The sequence below is a fragment of the Canis lupus genome, chromosome 7 (assembly GCF_048164855.1).
Source record: "Canis lupus baileyi chromosome 7, mCanLup2.hap1, whole genome shotgun sequence".
In the NCBI taxonomy this organism is placed as follows: Eukaryota; Metazoa; Chordata; class Mammalia; order Carnivora; family Canidae; genus Canis; species Canis lupus.
Window position 1 is genome coordinate 6,410,378 of NC_132844.1, and position 23,706 is coordinate 6,434,083.

A 23,706-nucleotide genomic window follows, 5' to 3' on the forward strand; every position below is an offset into this window, starting at 1 on the left:
CCTTTGTAATAACTTGATAAATGACAAAAGTAGAACTTCGTATCAGTGGAGAACAGCTGGCCTATAATTGGTGATTACTGGCCTATAATTGGTGACAATCAGGCCAACTGATCTTCAAAATTTAAAAACTGGATCCCCATTTCAAACTATATAAAAATTAAATCCATATGTGTTAAAAACTAAAATGTAAAAAGCAGTATATCTGGGAGAAAATGTTTTTAACAGCTTGGGTTACAAAGGCTTTTTAAAACATGAAACAAAAGTCCCTATTAAGTGAGAAGATTAATTTAACATTAAAAAATATATATCATAAAATACCATTACAAAGGTGAAAAGAAAATCCATAGCCTGAGAGAGGATATCTACATGAATATAGCTAACAAATGATTAAGAAAATAAGATAAAATCCTACAAATTAAATTTTTAAAGATAACATACCCATTAAAAAAGGGACAAAAGTTATTCATTGAACAACTGTGCAGTAGTGAAAAAGAATGAACTAGACAGCAACATGTACCCTCATGGACAAATCTTAAAAACATGATGAAGGAGGGGATCCCTGGGTGGCTCAGTGGTTTAGCGCCTCCCTTCAGCCCGGGGCGTGATCCTAGGGTCCAGGGATCAAGTCCCGCATCGGGCTCCCTGTGTGGAGCCTGCTTCTCCCTCTGCCTGTGTCTCTGCCTCTCTCTCTCTCTCTCTCTCCCCCTGTCTCTCATGAATAAATAAATAAAATCTTAAAAAAAAAACATGATGAAGGAAAAAAAGGATATGCGGAAGAATATGTTCAATATATCAGGCATGTAAAAATAGTATTACAAATTATTACACATACATATTCATATGTATCAAAGTATAAAGACAAGCAAAAGATAATACCAAAATCAGAATGGTAGTTAAGAGGGTGAGAGTACAAAGAGGTGATTAGAGCGGGGCATTCAGGTGTTGGTTATACAGTTTAGTGAATCTTCTTTTTTTTTTTTGAATCTTTTTATATAACTGACTTTATTTTTAAAAATTTTAGAAAATAGCAATTTAAATATAGAGCATTCTTGCTACTCTGCAAACTTGACAATGGCCAACTTGTATTGAATTCTTGCTGTGATTTGAGGCCCTGTACATGCAGTATCTCATCTAAAGCGTTTAACTATTCTATGTGGTAGGTATTATTATTACTATTATTTTCATTTTATAAATAAAGAGGCAGAGAGGTCACTCAAGGTCATACAACTTGCAAGTAGTGGAGCCAGGATTTAAACCTAGCCATTTCAATTCCAAAGCCTAGGGCAGCCCAGGTGGCTCAGCGGTTTAGGGCCGCCTTCAGCCCAGGGTGTGATCCTGGACACCTAGGATCGAGTCCCACACCAGGCTCCCTGCATGGAGCCTGCTTCTCCCTCTGCCTGTGTCTCTGCCTCTCTCTTTGTCTCTCATGAATGAATAAATAAAATCTTAAAAAAAAAAAAATTCCAAAGCCTTGATTCTTAATCACTATGTTAAATAGCCCAGAGTTTACGGACATTTGCAGTTAGCCAGGTGTGAGATGATGATGTTGCATTTGGGTGGTGACAAATGGAGATGAAGAGAGTGTATAGAAGCAGGATGTATCTTGAAGATGTAAGTAATGAACTGGATGATTAGAGGAAATCATCCTCTAAGAGGAAAAGGGAGAGATCAAGTTTTCTAGCTTAAATAACTGGGTAGATGATAGTGCCATTTATTTAAAAAAAAAACTAAGACAATAGCTAATACTCATATAGTACTGATATGTGTCAAATGCTAGTCTGAGTGTGAGACATCCAAGATAAGACATGAAATAGGTAGTTTCACAGAAGAGTCTAAAGGTTGGAGGAGAGGTCTAGTATAGAAATATAAATAATTGCATTATCAGCATATGGATGGTATAGAAAATAGAAGTCACTAAAAAGGAAGAGTATAAATAGAAAAGATTTAAGATAAGGAAAACAAGAGAAAGGAAACCTATAAGGGGAAAAGAATCAGAAAAGCATGATGTCAGAAATGAAGAGAGGAGACTATTTCAAGAAGGAAGGAGTCGTTTATTTTTTTTTTAAGATTTTATTTATTTATGTATTCATGAGAGACACACAGAGAGAGAGGCAGAGACTCAGGCAGAGGGAGAAGCAGGCTCCATGCAGGGAGCCCAACGATGGACTCGATCCCTGAACTCCAGGATCAGGCCCTGGGCCCAAGGCAGGCACTAAACCGCTAGCCACCCAGGGATCCCCAAAGGAGTAGTTTAGATTAAAAAAAAAGTCAACCAATTTTGAAGAGGAAGAGACTACTGATGGTATAATGTAAGAACTGAAGACAGTTCCAAAGGCCCCATACTAAAATGGCATGTAGAGGAAGAGAAACTAGCAAAGACATAGAAATTTTATTCGAATTAGGATGTCCTTTTACAGAGAACTTCAATTACCTGCCTTAAAATCATACAGCACTCATAAATTGTGTCAGGTCATCCATCCTGTGAGCTAACCTGCCATAAGTCACCATACAATTAAGTGTACCCATCATGCAAGCCACTTGCACAGATATTAATTTTCATTCTTGAAAACTTCTTGGCAGGAACTACATTATATACATTTTCACTGACCGAATTCATTATTCCTCCAAAATTCATATGTTGATGCTCTCACCTCCAGTATTTTAGACTGACTGTATTTAGAGATAGGGCCTTAAAAAGGTGATCAAGTTTAAACGAAACTTTTAGGATTGGCTCTAATCCAATCTAACTGGTGTCCTTGTAAAAAGAGGAAATTTGGATATACAAATTTTATGCCAGGGATATATCAGGAAAGACCAAGTGAAGCCAGTGGGAAGACAACCATCTGCAAGCCAAAGAGAGAGGCCTCAGAAGAAACCAATCTACTGACATCTTGATCTCAGACTTGTAGCATCCAGAACTGTGAGAAATAAATTTCAGTTGTTTAAGCCACCCAGTCTGTGGTATGATATTTGTTTCCGAAGCCCTAGCAAACTAACATACTGACTGTAACTTACACCTTTGTTTCACAGTGAATGAAACACAAGAATAGTGACAGGGATATAACAACACACGCTTAAGGTTTATGCTATTCAGATGACATAATAAAGTTATTTGCAATTTAGAGTTTTCTACTTGATAAGATGTGAAAGTTATGTAACTCTGCCTTGATTTACTTTCCCCCTATAATTGACCTTTAGTAATTTCTTAAGCTTAATAAATTGAAGAGGAAATTATTAATGTGCTATCGTGTATGCAATAATTTAAAATAATTAAAAATTTCCCAGCATAATCAAATGGGAGAATAAAACTAAAATCATGCTTTTGACTCATATTTAATTTATATGTATTTGTATTAGTTTTTTACCCAAATTTTAGCATTTTTACCCAAAATACTGTAAAATATCTATTCCATTAATAGTTTATATTAAAATGAAAGAATACTGCTATAGATAAGAATTAAAGTGTCATGGAAAAATTATAGCATTGTAAAGTTATAAAAATATGAGACATTGGAATTACAGGGACATTCAAAATAACGAGCTGAAGGTTAAGGTACAAATTCAGGTAACTTTAGAATACAGTGAAATAAAAGTCTTTCATTTTTTTAAAAAAATTATTTATTTGAGAGAGAGCACATGGGTTGGGGAGAGTGGCAGAAGCTGTCTCCCCACTGACCAAGGAGCCCAACATGGGGCTCGGTCCCAGGATCCTGAGATCACGACCTGAGCCAAAGGCAGACGCTTAACCTACTAACCCACCCAGGCGCCTCTGAAGTCTGGTTTTTAAAAAAGCATTATCTCATATTTTCCTCCAAGAAGTATTAAGAGGTAGCAAAGGATATATTTCAAGTTATTTAGTTTGAAACAGTGGTGACTATATTCTAAACATTTAAGAAGTCCATGGTACCATCAATCTGTATAAGTCATAAATATTTGGGAGTTCTAGAAATATGGGGAAATTTCATATCTATTTAAAATTTAGATCAGCTGCAATATTCTCAGTTTATAGATATAGGAGCCAAAGTCCAGAGACACTAACTAATTTGCTTAAGGTCACACAGCTCAAATTTCCTGCACTCCAAAATCCATGAAGCTAGAGAAAAATATTCTCTCTTAAGGACTCTGGTTGATTTAGATTGATCTAAACGGAGACTATCCTAATGGAAAGTCATCAGGAAAATGCCTTCTGGAGAGAAATGGGAGGTAAGAAACACTGAACCAAGCATAGAATCATGTAATCTTAGTAGAGTCTACGAGCATCTTAGAGTCCGTTTGTTCTAATTGTTTCTATCAACACAAACTTGTTCTCACACTATCTTTAACAAGTTATCTAAGCTCTGCTAAAGGTCTTCAGAGAGACAGAGTTCATCATGCTGAATTCAAAGCTGCTTTCTCTGATTTTCATGGATTAAACAGATTTGGGGAGAAAAAAAGTAGAGCTTCTAACTTATTGATGTAGATGTTGCATTGAACATTGGTAACTATTATATTACATATTGAATTCAACTAACAAAAACTTGAAGAATTTGTAATCATTTTCAAACTTCAAATTTCATCAGCGTACCTGAAACGCCTGTTAAAGAGTAAGCCCATCCCCCAATTAGGGCAAAATTGATAAACCAAATGGAGATGACTCAATCATATAACTGATAATTTATTTCTGATTAAATCTCAGTAGATCCAGATTAACACAGCTGAATACTAACTTAGGAGTAACTTTAACATGCTCTGGTCACCAAGACCAGAAGATTCCTTCCTTCTTAATACCTTAATAGTGTTTTAAAAATGATTTACCATATACATAATACATACATGTATAGTTAAAGGAATTATAACAAAACAAATTTCTTGTGTATCTCCACCTAGATTAAGAAAAGTGTGATAAATATTGCTGTGGAAGCCCTCTGTGCACCTTCCCCATCTCTTGCTTTGAATTTTGTGTTACTCATTTTAATGCCTATCAAGTTTGATCACATTTATATGTATCCTTACCAATATATTATTTGGTGATGATAGTCTTTAAACTTTATATAAATGGAACCATACTTTACTCACAAAGTATTTTGGTATTTATGTTGGAACATGAAGCTATATGGTATTCATTTTCACTTCTGTATAGTATTCCACCACAGAACACAGATCTTCGAAGGCATTAATTCCAATCACTCCCCTCCAGACTCATATAATACAATGATTCTGAAATTTTTAGTTCTATTTTTATTTTAACCACACAAATGAGATAATATTGCTTTGATTTACAAAGTCAATGCAATGTTTGCCTACAAGTTTTCTTTGCTCATTGTGGTGGACATTATGAGGCACTGCCTGGATTCCCTTTCAGGAATGTGAACTTTTCCCACAGCTCCTAGGAATGCTGCCAGTAAGTGGCTCTTGGATGTTGGCCCTCTTTGGGGATTGCTCTGTCTAAAGAATACTGTCTCATTTAAGGTCAAGGCTCCTTCCAGGAGCAGCCCACATTCAATGAAAGTAAAAATATCTGACCCTCTTGCTCCAACTCAAGTCAACTCTGAAGGATCACCTCATCTTCAGAGCTCCCTGTATTATCAGTGAAACCTTTGTTGGGTCTTCACTGAAGCTGGACTTTTCTGCCTAATACTGCTTCCTTCCTCTCTCTTTCACATGTATCGATCCCAAGAATGGTCTCTAATAAATGTGTATGCTTGGAACTTTAACTAAAGAAATACTTAAAAGCCAGTATTTAAAGCACTTTTCTTCAGAGAAGATTTCTATTTGTTTCTGTTGGGTCTTCAGGGCACCCCAAACCCAAGGCACCATTAAACTTAACTTTTATATTGAGATTTTTTTTTTTTTGGCAGTATGAATTCCAACTCCAAACCCACAAGAGAACAGAATTATGATGAAGAGAGATTCCTTTAGTCCACTCCATTTAAAGCCAAGGATGAAACGGTGTCACTCTGAAGAGCAGGTTATTTTCCTGTCATTAACCAAAGGTTTTATCTTTTGGGGATCCCAGCTTTTTATACTGTAGTGTCCAAACTTACCAGTGAGCATGGCCATCTAAATTTGTCCCCTGCCCCATGCAAGCAGAAACACCTCCTTAATGCCCAGATTCTTAATGCCATGAGAGATCACAGAAGATGTCCTCAGGGATAAAATGGGTTCTAGGTCTCATTTATACCTGTGGAACTGGATTTCTCATTACATACAGCCTCATATTTTCCTCTTGCTTTGCTTCCAACTCAGCCATGCCTTTCAAAAGGTATTTTAACATTTTATACAGCATTTCTGTGTTCTTTACCAGAGGAGGTTTCTCTGAACATCTAATCTGTCATATTGCTTGAGACGATAACAACTTTGTGGGAAGCCTGGGTGGCTGCTCAGTGGTTGAGCATCTGCCTTTGGCTCAGGGCGTGATCCCAGGGTCTGGAATCGAGTCCCACATTGGGCTCTCTGGGAGGAGCCTGCTTTTCCCTCTGCCTATGTCTCTGCTTCTCTTTCTGTGTGTCTCTCATGAATAAATAAATAAAATCTTTTTTTAAAAAAAGAAACTGTAACAACCTCAGGCATATTTAAGAGATGCTAAATGCTTCAGATCAACCAGTTTTAATTACACACATAGAATGAGAATTATGCTTTAAAAAAGGAAAGAGTTTATATCTTTCCATTCAGTTAAAGTTCTCAAAGGTACTCCATATTGTAAAGTTAATGGCAGAAAGTGAATATTATTTGGTTACTCATTAATTAAATAAAGAGTTCACTAGCAGGATTCAGACAATGGAGTACCTGGTAAATAATCTGTAAACTGAGAGTAAGAAAACCACACTATAGGGGTGTCTGGCTGGCTCAGTTGCTAGAGCATGTGACTCTTGATCTCAGGGTTGTGAGTTCAAGCCCCATGTTGGGTGCAAAGATTTTTTAAGAGTGAAATCTTTAGGGATGCCTGGGTGGCTAAGTCAGTTGAGCATCCTACTCTTGGTTTGGGCTTGGGTCATGATCTCAGGGTCTGGGGATTAAGCCCCATGCTTGAGATTCTTTCTCTCTCTCTCTGCCCCTCCAAACGCCACCTCACCCCACCCCACTTGCACACATGCTCATATACACTCTCTCAAAAAAAGGTGAAATTAAAAAAAAAAAGAAAAGCACACTATAAACTTTTTTTTTTTTTAATGATAGTCACAGAGAGAGAGAGAGAGAGAGAGAGAGAGAGAGGCAGAGACACAGGCAGAGGGAGAAGCAGGCTCCATGCTGGGAGCCCGACGTGGGATTCGATCCCGGGTTTCCAGGATCGCGCCCTGGGCCAAAGGCAGGCGCCCAGCCGCTGCGCCACCCAGGGATCCCTAAACTTTTAAGATTATGCAATGACCTTATAGGAATACCATAACTATTACATTCCCAAAAATTCAGAAGCAGTTTAATCATGATTCAGTGATTATCATGTATAATATATTAACGGTAGTAAGAAATCTTACATTTAATATATTGACCACTTGACATTCAAATTGATCTATTTAACACAATTCATAATTATTTTTTTCCATTCCTTTAAGATTTTATTTATTTATTCATGAGAAACACACACAGAGAGAGAGGCAGAGACACAGGCAGAGGGAGAAGCAGGCCCCACGCTGGGAGCCAGATGCAGGACGCGATCCCGACCTCCAGGATCAGGCCCTGGACCTAAGGCGGCACCAAACTGCCGAGTCACCTGCGCTGCTCCACAATTAATAATTAACTTTAAAAATAATCCTTACTAGATTTGAAAAATCATCATTTTACAACCATCACAGTAAAGATTAATTTAGGCAAGAAGCATTAATGTTAAATTCAAAGGTAGAAATTTTGACAAGGAGTGGGATATCTACATGGTCTTAAAAATATCTCCTCTACAGGTTGCTTATAAGCTTCAAGAGAAAAAGGAGTAACTGCATAATAAACAGAATAACACTTTAATTGGATGATTAAAATTAACATCACCCCTAAGAAGATGGACATCATGTTGTGTCTGTATGTGAAACCATGAAAAGGACACGTCACTTAAGCAGTATTCTGGCCAGGAATGTATAACCTGAATCTCAACATAAGAGAACATCATTAAAGCCCCAAATGAAAAACATTCTATTTCTTATAGAGGGGGAAAGCATTTTCCTTAAAAAATATCAATGTTTTAGGGGATCCCTGGGTGGCTCGGCAGTTTAGCGCCTGCCTTTGGCTCAGGGCGTGGTCCTGGAGTCCCGGGATCGAGTCCCGCATCGGGCTCCCAGCGTGGAGCCTGCTTCTCCCTCTGCCTGTGCCTCTCTCTCTCTCTCTCTCTATGTCTATCATGAATAAATAAATATTTTTTAAAAAATCAATGTCTTAAAAGACAATGACATTCTGGGCATATCCAAAAGAACTGAAAACAGGATCTTTTGAGAAAATATCTGTCATAATGGCATCACTCACTATAGTCAAAAGGTGGAGTCACCCAAATATTCATGAGTAGACAAAATGTATTTACATACAATGGAATTTAATTTGGCCTTAAGCAAAATTTGACACACACTAAAACATGGATAAACACTGAGGACATTATGCTAAATGAACTACGCCAGCCCCAAAAAAGCCAAAAAAAATGTATTTTTTGATTCCCTTCTAAGAGGTATCTGGAGTAGTCAAGTTCATAGAAACAGAAAGTGGAATGGGGCTGAAGGGAAGGGTAAATGGGGAATTATAGAGATTCAGTTTTCCCAGATGAAAAAGTTCTGTTGCACAACAATGTGTGGTAGGGGAGACAAGTTAAAAACAAGATATGACTCAATGGGATCAGTTCTGTAACAAAAGCATACACAGAGTGTCATGGGAATACAAAAGAGATATTATCTAACTCTTCCTGATTGATGGAGAAATAAGTAAAGCCAGAAATAATTTAGAATTACAAACAGTTTTGAAAGAGGAGTTTAGGTGAATATGCCAGAGTGGACATACCCACTAACTTTTGCTCCCTCTTAGAAAAATTCTAAAATAATATTAATTTTTTTTAAAAAAGATATCAACCTGCAAGGACAACAAAACTTTGGAAAAATAGAAAACAGATGTACAAATAGTAATTGATTTAGCTAATGCAAAAAAGGCAGTCTCCCAACCCAAGTAAGAAAAATGACTCTTAAGTTGACTCTGCAGAATCTCCAAATAGCTCAGGAATTAGCTGCACCTCTGTAAGTAATAGTTAAGATAGAGCCAAACACTAGAAAACAGGATGAAAGTTTAGGTCAGAAGTAAATTGTATGTCCAAACTCCCTTCATCTCTCTATGAAGCCAGAAGACTCCTTTACCCCTATCTGGGAGGAAGACTAGAAGTTTTATTTTTTCTATGAAGAGGGAACTATAGAGTATTTCTGGATTAAGGGACACTCAGCATAGGTGAGGGTGGGGAACCAGACTCAAAGTAGGACTATTCAGCTCTCAGAACACTGGTAGTCTAGATTATATCCAAGGGGAGATGGGAAGATCCTTATGAAGGGGATACGACTAGCCCAAGTTAACAAAGATACTAAAGATGATAAAATAAAGATTGCATGGACTTGGAGTTTCCAATCAGTTTTTTAGTGACTGACTCTTAGATATAAGTTGTTTGATCAAGCCTTACCAAACATTGAGGAAAGATATAAAAGAGACCAAAACAAGCAAACAAGGTGCTTAACAGGAACAAAAAAAAACTTGGAAATATTTATTTAGTGAAGATAGAATGTAAAAATCCCAGAGGGACATGACAGACCAAAGCAAATTTGGCTGGAGCACAGTGAATAGCTGTTAGCAGTAAGAGGTGGCTAAAAAGGTATGCAAAGGCCAAACCACAAAGGACTTTGTACAGCACAGTGAAGAGTCTGTCTTCTGTAGGATCAGGCAATGAGGAGCAAATGAACGATATAAAGGAAAATAATGTTTGCATTCTGACAAGGTAATTCAGATGGCTATGAGATAGACTGGAAGGGGAAGACATCTTTGGAAGGGGGACAAAGAGGTTACTGAAGTAATTAAAACAAGGAAAAATATAGGCCTGAATTAAGACTGGAGTAGATGAGATGAACATGAAAGACACTGAGAAGATACAATCAAAAGGACTTAGGAACCAACTAGATATGTGAAATGGGGAAATGGGGGAGAGGAAAGAATCAAAATTTTCACTTGGGCAAGTGAAGAGATGGTGGTGGCACTCAAAGAAATACAAAAGGAGATACAAGTCTAATGGAAGACAATGAATTCTGCTTTAGATATGTCAAGTTTGAGGTACTGGAGACAGAGCTATTCAGCAATCAGACTGAAATATGGGTCCAGTGTTTAGGTAAGCAGGTTAGGCTAGATCTAGAGATATAGATTTGGTTATCAATTAGATCACCGAAGAATATAAAGCTTAGCAATTTTCAGTGTGTGTGTGTGCGCGCGCGCATGGGATGGGGTGGCTGAGATTCAATGCCTTTGTCCATTAGAAAGCTACTGTTATCTATCCATTGTGGTGCCCCACAGACACGTTGAGGTTAAGAATTATAAAGTTAGAGAGAAAAAGGTGGAGCTCAGAATGCTAAAAACCACTGGCATTTAGAAGGCGAATGAAGGAATGAAATACCTCAAAGGAGATCAAAGAAATAGGGAGGAAAAGTAGGAGAAAGAGGTAATGAAGGAGTCAAAGTGAGACAAGTAAATGTTTAGTTGTCTACCTTTAATAGAAGTAGAATTGTGATGCCTCTAGTTTTGCTTTTCTTTTCAAGATTGCTTTGGCTATTTGGGATCTTTTGTGGTTCCATACACACTATTGGATTGTTTGTTCTAGTTCCATGAAAAATGCAGTTGGTATTTTGATAGGGATTGCATTAAATGTGTACAGCATTGCTTTGGGTAATATAGACATCTTAACAATATTTGTTCTTCCAATCCACTTCCATTTCTTTGCATCTTCTTTAATTTCTTTTATTAGTGTTTTATAGTTTTCAGAGTACAGATATTTTACCTCATTGGTTCGATTTATTCCTAGGTATCTTATGGTTTTTGGTGCAATTGTAAATGGGATTGATTCCTTGATTTCTCTTTCTGCTGCTTCATTATCGGTGTATAGAAATGCAATAGATTTCTGTATATTTATTTTGTATCCTGACTTTACTGAACTCATGTATCAGTTCTAGTAATTTTTTTGGTGGAGTCTTTGGATTTTTTTTATATAGAATATCATGTCATTTGCAAATAGTGAAAGTTTGACTTCCTCAATGCTCATTTGGATGCCTTTTATTTCTTTGTGTTTTCTGACTGCTGAGACTAGGACTTGCAGTATTACAACAGTGGGAAAAGCTCTCAGGTTTTCCCCATTGAGGATGATCTTAACTGTGGGTTTTTATATATGGCTTTTATTATGTTGGCGTATGTTTCCTCTAACTCTAATTTGTTGAGGGTTTTTATCATGAATGGATGTTGTACTTTGTTAAATGCTTTTTCTGCATCTATTGAGAATATTATATGGTTCTTATCCTTTTTTATTAACTTGGTGTATCATGTTGATTGATTTGTGAATATTAAACCACTCCTGCAGCCAAGGTATAAATCCCACTTGATTATGGTAAATGATTCTTTTAATGTACTGTTGAGTTTGATTTGCTAGTATTTTATCCATGTTCATCAGGGCTATTGGCCTATGGTTCTCTTTTTTAGTGGAGTTTTAATCTTGTTTTGGTATCAGGGTCATCTTGCCGGCCTCGTAGAATGATTTTGGCAGTTTTCCTCCCATTTCTATTTTTTGGAATAGTTTGAGAAGAATAGGTATTAACTCTTCTTTAAATGCTTGGTAGAATTCACCTGTGAAGCCATCTGGCCCTGGACTATTGTTGGGAGATTTTTTTATTTTTTTATTTTTTTATTACTGATTCAGTTTCCTTGCTGGTTATTGGTCTGTTCGACTTTCTATTTCTGTTTCTGTTTTGGTAGTTTATATGTTTGTAGGAATTTATCCATTTCTCCCAGGTGGTTCAATTTGTTGGCAAATAGTTTTTCATAACATTCTCTTAGAATTGGTTGTATTTCTGTGGTGTTCGTTGATATTTCTCCTCTCTTGTGATTTTATTTGAGTCCTTTTGATTTTCTTTTTGATAAGTTTGGCTAGAGTTTATCAATTTTATTAATCTCAAATAACTAGCTCCTGGTTTCATTGATCTGTTCTATTGTTTTTTCAGTTTCTATACTATTTATTTCTGCTTTAATGTTCATCATTTCCCTTCTGCTGCTGCCTTTAGGCTTCATTTGTTGTTCTTTTTCTAGCCTTTTTAGGTGTAAGATTAGGTTAAGATTTTTCTTGCTTTGTGAGGTAGGCTTGTATTGCTATATACTTTCTTCCTAGGACTGCTTTTGCTAATCCCAAAGGTTTTGGAATATTGTGTTTTCAATTTCATTTCTTTCCATGTTTGTTTGTTTAAATTTCTTCTTTTATTTCCTTGTGGACCCATTCATTGTTTGGTAGCATGTTATTTAACCTACAAGTATCTGTGATCTTTCCAGATTTTTTCTTGTGGTTGATTTCTAGTTTCATAGCATTGTGGTCAGAAAATATGCATGGTATGACCTCAATCTTTTTGTACTTGTTGAGGCCTGATTTGTGACCTAGTATGTAATGTATTCTGGACTTGAAAAGAATGTGAATTCTGCTACTTTAGGATGGAATGCTCTAAATATATCTACTAAGTCCATCTGGTCCAGTCTGTCTTCAAAGCTGTTTGAAGACATTGTTTCTTTGTTGATTTTCTGCTTAGATTACCTGTCCATTGATGTAAGTGGAATGTTAAAGTCCCCTATTATTATTGTATTATTATCATTTAGTTCCTTTATGTTTGTTATTGTTTTGTATATCTGAGGGCTTCCGTGTTGGGGGAATAAATATTTATAATTGTTAGATCTTCTTGTTGGATAGTCCCTTTTATTATGAGATAGTGCCCTTCTTCACCTCTTGTTAGTCTTTGGTTAAAAATTTAGTTTGTCTGATAGAATTATTACTATTCTGGCTTTCCTTTGACATCCAGTTGTATTACAAATGCTTCTCCATCACCTCACTTTCAATCTGTAGGTGTCTTTAGGTCTATAATGAGTCTCTTGTAGGCAACATATAGATGGGTATTTTTTTTTTTTTTTATCCATTCTAACACTCTGTCTTTTGGTTGGAGCATTTAGTCCACTTACATTCAGAGTAATTTTGATAGACGTGTATTTAGTACCATTTTATTATTTGTTTTGTTGTTGCTTCTGAAGATTTGTTTTCTTTCTTTCTAGTCTTTGTCACTTTTGGTCTTTCCACTCAAAGAGTCCCCTTTAACATTTTCAATTAAAATATTACTTAGTGCTCATGAACTCCTTTATTTTTTGTTTGTCTGGGAAACTCTTTATCTCTCCTTCTACTCTGAATGATAGCTTTGCTGGATAGAGTGCTCTTGGCTGCAGATTTTTCCCATTCAGCACTTTGAAAATGCCTTTCCACTCCTTTTTGGTTCGCCAAGTTTCTGTTGAGAGATCTGCAGCTAGCCTATGGGTCTTCCCTTATAAATTAGGGACTTCTTTTGTCTTGCTGCTTTTAGGATTTTTTTGTCACTATATTTTGCAAATTTAGTTACCATATGTCTTGGTGTTGGCTTGCTTTTGTTGATTTTGATGGGTCTGTGCCTCCTGGATCTGGGTGTGTTTACTTCCCAGATTAGGGAAGCTTTCAGCTATTATTTCCTCAAATTTTCTGCTTCCTTTTCTCTCTCTTCTTCTGGGATTCCTTTAATACAAATGTTATTATGTTTGATGGAGTCACTGAATTCCCTAAGTCTATTTTTGTGTTCCATAGTTATTTCTCTTTTGTTCAGCTTCATTATTTTCCATTATTTAATCTTCTATATCACTTACTTGTTCCTCTGCTTCTTCCATCCTTGTGCTCATTGTATCAAGTCTGTTTTGAATCTCAGTTATTGAGTTTTTCATTTATGACTGTTTTTTTAGCTCTTTTATTTCTGTGGTAAGGGAGGGCCTTCCTAAAATCTTTCTTTTCTCAAGCCCAGCAGGTATCCTTCTGATTGTTGCTTTAAATTCTCTATCATACATGTTACTTATATCTATTTCACTCAGATCTCTGGCCATGACCTTATCTTGTTCTTTCAAGATGAATTCCTTTGTCTTGGCATTTTGTCTAAGTTTCCATCTTCTTCTGTGTGTTAAAAAAGGCTGTTACATTTCCTGCTCCTGAGAGTAATGGTTTTATGAAGAAAAGGTCACATAGTGTCCAGGGCCTGGTGTTTCAGGGAATGTTTCTAGTGGGTGCTGCATGCACCCTGCTGCTATGTTTTGGCTGCTCTATCCCTTAGGCCAGTTGTCTACAGAGGCTCTCCTTGCCTGCAATGGGCAATGTTTGGTCCTTGGCCAGAAAGTGGCATGTTTTAACTATGTCTGCTCTGGTCTGCTTGTAAAATGAGACTTGATATGACTTCTAGTAGAACTGTAAGCCATGCAGAACACTGGCTGGAGATATGGTGTGGGCAAGGGGTTTATGCTGGTCTTCTGGGGAACAGAAGCCCGCCACACTGGAACTGAAGCCAACTTGGCCAAGAAAGAGTACCAACAGAATGCAAAGGTGTGGGTTTTGGTATAAGCAGATTAGGCAGCCAGTGCTGTCATTGTACTGATTACCACAGGTGGCTCTGTGTTCATGCTGAGGGGTAGGGGACAGAAATGGTGCCCGCCTGCTCCTTTGTCCCCAGAAAGGGATCTCCATACCTGTTGCTCTCAGGAAAGCACTTCGAGAAAGGCAGATAATCTCCCCCCCCTCCCCCGTGAGTCCCAGGTGTTTTTCAGATCACTTGTTCCCACACTGTCTGCCTCCAGGTTGTTTGCCTGCCTTTCCTCCAGGAGCAGTGCAATGCCCTCCTGGCTCTATCCCAACCAAGCCTGCTGACTTTTAAGACTCCAAGCTAAGCTTTAGGGATGTGGTGTGGGCAGAGCCCTATGCTAATCTGGGGGAGGGTCTCACCATGCTAGGACTGAGGGAGGTTTGACGGTGAAGGGCTATCACCCCAGAGCACAGGATATGGGACTTGGTGCAAGCAGGCTAGGCAGCCAGTGTTGGGGTGAGCTGCCCTCCATGGGTGGCTCTGTGTTTATGCTGAGGAGTGGGGGAGGGAAATAGTGCCCACCTGCTCCTGCTCCTTTGTCCCTGGAGAGGCATTCTGTGAAGACACCTCTCAGGGACAACTCTAAGAAGAGTGAATAATCTCCTCACTGTGTGTCCCAAGCTTTCCTCAGATGGCAATTTCCACATGTCTGCCCCTGGGTTGTTTACCTGCATTTGCAGGAGCAAGGCAGCGCCCTCAGGATGCCCTCAGGGCTCTATCCTAGCCAAGCCTGGCTAACCTTTAAAACTCCAGTCTTCAAGGGCCACTAGATGTAAGAACTCCGGAAAATCAGCCCTGCTTATTTTCTTTCCCATTCAATAGCTTTGGGGAAGTGTTCTTGTGTGTTCTCCTCACATTATCTTAAATGAGTTTGGATAGGAGAAATATGATTACATGAATACAACAATACTTAGGTTTTTAAAAAAAGAATATAAAGTAATGCCAATCTTTTACAATATTTTGTAAATTAAAATATAGCATCTAATATATGTACACAGTAAATTCAACTCGGTGTCAGAAATAAGAGCTAAAAACTGATTTCTAAGGAACTTATCAACTGCTGAATCTAAAATATCTAGACTTATGAACACTTGATCTGATTTGAAAGTTAGATTTTTCCTTACTGAATTTGAATCTAGTAAGTTTAGAACTTTACAATGTCTGAGATTACCTTAAATGATTAGATTCCCCATCATCTTTACCTGCACTTTATTTTGAATATTTAGTTCATGAGAAAACAATTCTGATTTAATATAAAGTGGATAAAGAAGAATATAAAATTATATAATTACAGTCCAATTTTTAAAAGGGATAAAGATAAGTATATATAAAAAACAAGTAAATATATAAAATGTTAATAGATGAACAACAGGGGACTTTCATTTTCTTATTTCAACCTTCTTATACATTCTTTACAATAAATAATTCTTATATATTCTTTACAATACCAGTTTTATAATAAGAAATAAAGTACTTTTACTAAAAGAGTTTCCTCTTAATTAGATTTCTGCAGAGGTAGAAAACAGCTGAAGATGTACAGTATTGATAATTTATATGGGTATCTGTTGGGGCACTTACATCTCATTTTTAAGGGTCTTATGTTCCTATATCAATAGAAACTCAGGGAAGGCAATTATGTGTATTTCTTTTGTAAGTTCCTGGAGTCCAAACTGCTGTGTTTTGCAAAGGGGCATTGTATCCTCAGGGCCTAATCAAAGAAAAAAAATTGTAAAATGAATTCCCTGAAACTAATTTGTTAGATCAACAACTTTTCCCTACTTCTCTATGCTAATGTTTATTATGGTTAAACCCAACAATTCTGTAAATACTAACCTAAGTTTTAAAAATAATTACATATTGTAACTTAGGATATATTTTGCATACAAAGTCTTATTGTAATATCATTTTACTTAAGTAAATCAAAAAGCTTAGGATTTTAAAATATTACTGGTAACATTTCTTCAGAAAGTTCTTTCTTTTTATTTATTTTTAATTTTTTTTAAAGATTTCTATTTATTTATTCATAGAGACACACAGAGAGAGAGGCACAGACACACATAGGCAGAGGGAGAAGCAGGCACCATGCAGAGAGCCCGACGTGGGACTTGATCCCGGGTCTCCAGGATCACGCCCTGGGCCACAGGCGGCGCTAAACCACTGCGCCACTGGGGCTGCCCTCTAACTTTCTTTTTAATAAATTAATCTGAAAGAGTTTCAATATTCTTACAATATTGCAATATAACATTATATTTATCCGTAGAACTTAACTCTGTTTCCTAATGATTTCTCTTTAGAAAGGTTGATGGCAAACTTATTAAATGTATAAAGAATTTAGAAATTGGGTCAATGAATAATGAATTTTAAAATTAACAGTACTCATATTAATTGCCACAAATTCACTTAGCCTATTACCTCCCTCCCACTTACCACTATTCACATAAACAGATTGGGCACATTCAATAGTCAGAATTATGGAGTGTACTGATTATGCAGGAGCCCAAGGGGGGATGAGCTGTTGGACAATTATAAATAACTAAAGCTCATCTATTTAATTGCCAAAATTTATTTGAACTAGTTTTAAAAGAAATATTTCTAAAATGTTTAACCTATTTTCCCTTCTTTTAGGCCAAGTATACATAACACAATTTAATCTTTGGGATGATTTAGGACATTATCATAGCTCTTTAATTATATACTATGATACTTACAGAACCAAACTGATACTTGTTGGACTGCTTGTCCCTTCACTGGAAAGTTCCAGACTTAACAGATTTTGTTTTCTGTCTTTTCACCTTTTGCTATCTCTTGCTTTCCAGTCTGTTTATGAGGTATTTATGTGCCTCTGATAGAATATTCCCCTTTCTAATAAGGTTTCTTAATTTATAGCCAATAAGAAACAATAAAACAAGTCTCATTCACTAGCCATTCAGAGATGAAAAATACATATGAAAAATACTGGTAGTCCTTACAGCAGAGTTTAATTATACTATAAAGGGTGCTACAGGAACCCAGAGGATCATCATAAGAGAGTCTGGGGATTTCAGAGATGACCTGAGCTGAAATCAAGAGCCAATCACTTAACTGACTGAGCCACCCAGATGCCCCAAAGAGGTAGCTCTTAAACTGCAATATGATAGATGAATGAGTAGGATCTGATAGGCAAAAGTGAAATGGGTAGTAGAGAAGATCAAGTGTACAATCAAAGGAAATAGCATGGTAATAATAAAAATATAATAATGATACTTTACATTTATTAAACGCATGTAAATTAACTTAGTAAGATCCTCATAACAATTGTATGAAGCATGACTATTCCCATTTTAGAGATCAGGAAACTATGGCACAGAAAAAGTGTTTTGTTCAAGTTCACACAACTAGTTAAGTTGCAAAGTCAAGATTTGGACTTAGGCAGTCTGGGTCCCAAACCCACACTTTTAACCACCATGCTGTATTGTTTATTTATGAAAAGATATGAAAGCAAGAGAGAATCTACTGTTTTGAGCACTGTACTACAAGTAATATATACAACTGGAAGATTACAAATGGGTATTGCAAAAACTAGCTAGGAAGGGCTTTGTATGCCAGGTACATGTGTTTGGATTTTACCAGGTAGGCAATAATAGCCATCCAGCAGAGGAACAGCAGGATCAGACTGCCTTTGATAAAGAGTTCTGTGAAATGTGAAAGAAGAAAAATGACCAGAGGCTAGGAGTCGATTTAGGAAGCTATTCCAAAACTCTGTGAGAGGTGATAGAGACTTGAACCAAAGCAATAGAAGTGGGAATAGAAAGGAGGGGACAAGAGGTGCCTGTGTGCCTTGGTCAGCTCAGGTCATGATCTCAGGATCATGAGATGGAGTTCCACCTTGGACTCTGTGCTGGGTATGGAGCCTGCTTGGCATTCTCTTCCTCTCCCTCTGCCCCTCCCCACTCCCTAAAAACAAAAACAAAAACAAAAACAAAAGAGGGGACAAATTAGAGATAAATAGGATGTTGAATTCATAAAATGTATGACCTGAATGAGGAAAATCAGCGATAGGGAGATATTAAACTATAGTCAAAGAAGAAAACAGATGGAGGGTGGTGGATGTGGTATAAAAAGATTCACTTTAGTCATGTTTGAGGGGCTTGTGGAACAATAACAACACAAACAGCTAACACATCAAGCTTATCATGTGTCAGACTCCAGTCAAAGAACTTCATATATGTGGATCCACTGAATTATCAAGGTGACCCTCTAAGGTATTCAAATTTCTTTCATTTTTAAATTTTTTTTATTCATGAGAGACAGAGAGAGGTGGGGGGCAGAGACACAGGCAGAGGGAGAAACAGGCTCCATACAGGGAGCCTGACATGGGACTCGACCCCGGGGCTCCGGGGTCACGCCCTGGGCTGAAGGCAGCGCTAAACGGCTGAGCCACCCAGGTGTCCCCAAATTTCTTTCATTGACATGTGGTACCTGAGAAGCTAAGTAACTTTGCCCACGGTCACATAACTATTAAGTGGCTGAGCTGGAACGTGAACCCAGGTAGCCAGGGTCAGAGTGTATTCTGCCTTTAGCAGAGCCACATCAGTTGTATATAGATGAATTTGGCATTGAAGAAAAATGGTTTTTATTTTTTAAAAAGATTTATTTATTCATGAGAGACACGCACAGAGAGAGGCAGAGACACAGTCAGAGGGAGAAGCAGGCTCCATGCAGGGAGTCGGACATGGGACTCGATCCCAGGACCCCGGGCTTACAACCTGAGCCAAAGGCAGACACTCAACCACTGGGCCACCCAGGGGGCCCCAAGGTATTTATTATAGCGCAGATTAGAGGGCATCACCCAGGTCCACAGAAACAGAATCTCTGGGCCCAGAAAAATAAAGGTTTCACTCCCCAACTGATTCTTATGTAAATTAAAGTTTGAAGATAACTGATGAGGAATGAACAAAGAAATGTATACCAATGACATTAAGTTTATCAGAAGTGTGTCTACCATAAGAGTAAACAACTTCTGAAGAAGGATGGTAAGTGAAGGCCTAACCAAGTGTCTGATGGGTCTTTTCTCAAATCTAAGCCACCAGCTATTATTCTTTTATGTATCATAAGAAAGAAAAAAAAAAACCCAGGAGACTTTACATGGAAAGCTAAAACAAAAGAAAGGCTACAGATGAAGAGGAGGATAAATGGAAAATAAATCCACGATGCAGAAAGAGACAGCAAGGAAATTTGAAAGTCTCTACCTTTCAAGTACCAGGCACCAAGTAGAGAAAATGTTATCCCGAAGACAATTCTTACACAGCTTTGTATTCTGAATTCATACTACCAGTGAGATTAAAAACAAACTCTTAAATAGAGAATTTAATTTAAAATGGTCTCAGGTTGGTAGTAATGCAAATGACTGGTACAGGCAAATGCAAATCCTCTCTGAAGTAATCCAACTTTAATTCAGGCCAGTAACGATGATAAGACATCACTATTTCAGAACTTTTTTTAAATGTGAAAAATGTGTCTTAGCGTCACTGAAACACAACAAATGGAATGTCTACCAAACTATTCTGAATGCCCAAAAACAGGGACGGAGAGGCTAATTTCTGGTTCTTAAATGTACTCCACAGATAATTTCATACAGGTATTGATTTATTTTTAGTATTAAGAACTATAAAAGATATAAAAATCCTTTTCTTCCCATTATATTTAATCATGTTTTATGATTCCCCCAATATGAAAAGTCTCCCCTGTAAAAAATTACAAAATAGAACAGTTGCCAACAAGTGAGATCAGACCACTCCTACCCCAACTCCATGCAAATGCTTTAACATTCTTTGGGACTTCGAGAACTAGATTGCTAAATTCACCAGAGGACCTGGTAACTGTCCAGACACAACAGGAGAAGCAGAAAACTTTGCTCCTGCCAAGGATGATGATTTGCAGTCCTAGTCCAACACTCAGTATTCAGTCTTAGACTCACAGGCCACAAACACACTAAATATTTTCATTATATCCAGAGTATTCTGGCCCTTTATAAAAAAATTAATCCCTTTTTAACAATGACATCATGAAAAAAATTCCTTTAGCATTTTTATAATTTTCCAGAAAAGCTGTGTACTCCTAGTTCAGCCATGCATTTTCCATCTTTTCCAAGGATAGTGTAATATAAACATTGCACAAATTACACACCATAGCTGTTTTGGGATCTTACAAAACTGCAGTTTCATTATATAGCAAGCATATCTTCTAAACATCATTAGAAGACTAAAATGTTTTGAGAATGTCAATAAGCACCAACTGATTACTGTGAAGATTTCCTAATAAAAAAAAAAGTTTACAAAGAAATCAGTTATTCAACTGCTAGCTTCTCCTTGCTTTTAGTGGGTAAAGGTCCTTAAATCCCTCTCACAGCATTACCTACAGTCCTGTTTAAAGCAACTAATAGAAGAATTCAAATTGGATTCCCACTCTTGCCATACCCTGCCAGAGCATTTTTCATTTAGGAAAACTGTTTCCTATCCCAGGACCAAATATATGCTTGTATGTATAAATGTGAGTATAGGGATTTTCTAAGACTGTGGAAAATGAACCATCCCACATCCTTATCTAGAATTTAATGTTCACTTTTCCACAGAAACAAGGGAATACTGGTTTTATAGTGCCACTGCTGTTCTAATCATGTTATACAAATAGTTTCTAGGTGGATCTATGGAAAATCCATTGTTACTGTCAACCTACTTAGCAGTAACTTTTCAGATGAAACTTGTTAGTATAGTTTGTGTACTATATAATATCCAATAAAAAAATTTAAGTGGTCTATAATCCCACTATACAGAAATCCCTATTAATATGTTTTTTTGCAGGTAGCAAAACTTAAACAAGTTAGAAGAGCACAAAATAAAAGTAAAACATTTTCTACTCCTAGACTGCTGATTCCCAACCATGTCTACTGCTTTTCCCTCTCTGAAGATAACAACCACAGCAGTGTCTTGAGATCAAAATGAAAGACAATTATTTATATACCTACATACTTTTCTTTAGCGACTCTCCTGTCCTACACATCGATCAGCAGGCAACGGAGGAAAAGATTCATTAGATTCTAGAAACATAGTAATCTTTTTCATTACAGCACCATTGGTTCATTCTCTACCATTACATCCCTTTAATCTGTTGCTATTCTCTTGGATTTAGTGATGAGAGACTAACTCTTGCTGAGGCATTTCCTACTCCATTTCTACAGACTTGAGGATAAGACTGCATCTGCATGGCTTCACTAAGGAGTGTGACATAATGGAAAAGGGCTGTGGATTGAATCAGCAGGCTTAGTTTTCTTCCTGTTCCTGACACTTCTATAGCATGTAATCCCAGTTATATCACTTTGTTTCTCTTAGTTTTGAAAAATATTAAGTATTATGTAAACAGAGTGGTGGAAAAAGCAGTGATAATAAACTGTCATTCTTTTCTTGGAGTTTGTTTCCTTATAATTTTGCCCTTACAAATATTAATCTCTGCCATAAACTCTTCCCTTCACTCCCTATAATAATTCAACTCTTTGTATTTCCATTTCCCTAATGCTTCTGACTTGTTAGGTTGTAATAATACTCCTGTTAAATTAAATATATATTCTTGACAATGAACTATTCCTGAAGTTCTTACAACTTCACATTTCAAGTAATGTTACCTTTATAGGGACTTTCATTCATAAAATACATTTTCATATTTCCATTCTCCCTTATAAGCAAATGTACCTGAAATCTATATTATTTGAGAAAGCAGTATGCATAGTGGTTAAGGGGTGGGCTCTGCAGCGAGACTCCCTGAGGATGAATCCTGTGTAATCGGAGGCAAGTTTCTTAAAATTTCTGTCTTTCCCCCATCTTTCAAATGTGAATACTAAGACTACCTATGTATTTCAGAGAGCTGTATGTAATGAATCAACATAAAGTTCTTAGAATATAGTTTGGCTCATGCCAAGAACTCAATAAAGCTTAGTTAATATTTTTTCTTCCTGTTTTGACTTTTTTTTTTTTTTTTGGTATAGGTGACACACAGTATTACATTAGTTTCAGATATACAACATAGTGATTGAACAAGTTTATATATTACGTTATGTTCACTACAACTATAGCTACCCTCTGTCAAATCTTAGTTTTTACTGATATCTAAAAATCTTTATATTTTGGATATCACACCTAACATGTTGCCAGTATAATCACCGCTGTGCATAATGACACTGAGAAACCTCAAAATCCTAAAATCCTTTTGAACTATCAAAACCCAAATTATATCCAGTATTGTCTTACTATTAGGCCATATTATATCCTAAAGTCTCTAAATAGGTAATCCATAAATAGCATACAAGATGACTTTTCACAAAATAGAATGCTCCATTCCCCACAATTTTTAACCTACTTAGCACAGTAACTTTACACTGCTGCAGTACAAACCCAATTTGTATGACTAATACCTTCTCTATACCCAGCCCTTCCCAAGTGACTTGTATAACTAATACCTTCTCTATACCCAGCTCTTCCCAAGTGACAATACTACTTTGGGGGTTGCTCTGATTTATTTGTTCTTTATTTCTGCTTAAGATGGTTAAATTTTTTATCAAGTACTGATGACCATTTGTCTGAATTTTAAGAGCTCACATACATTTGAATGTTCTAAAAGCACCTCAAATTCGTATTTAAAATTTAATACATCTTCCCCCTAAAAACTGTTTTTTAATCACAGTTAATGTTATTATTCCTCTACTCCCCAATGCTCAAGTCCGACGGATTTCAACACCTAAGGCACTTCCTGAATCACCTACACTATTCCATCTTCACCGCCACTGACTGAGCCCTTATTTTTCTGCCTGGACTACTACAATGGCCTTCTAAAGTGATTTCCCTGCTACTAAGCTTGTTCCACTGGACTATCCTCTACTCTGCCTCCAGAGTGATCTACTTAAAATTAAGACCAGCTAAGCCACTTCAATGCTTAAAACTCTTCAGTGACTCCTCACTGCCTCCAAAATAACGATTAAGCATGTTCTAGGGCATATAGGCTCTCCATGACCTTGCTTCTTTCTCTTGCTTCTACTATGCAA

General features: G+C 36.9%; 1 protein-coding gene across 6 annotated transcripts in view; it reads right to left on the reverse strand.

Annotated features, from left to right (window-relative positions):
- CEP57L1 (centrosomal protein 57 like 1) overlaps positions 1–23,706 on the reverse strand; it is a 69,041-nt gene that overhangs the window by 32,999 nt on the left and 12,336 nt on the right. For 3 of the 6 annotated variants that reach the window (XM_072831846.1, XM_072831844.1, XM_072831841.1), the window contains exon 2: positions 16,215–16,344. The exons of the other annotated variants lie outside the window; for them this stretch is intronic. The gene's annotated coding sequence lies outside the window, so the exon portion shown is untranslated. The remainder of the gene's footprint in view (positions 1–16,214; positions 16,345–23,706) is intronic. 6 annotated transcript variants of the gene reach the window in all.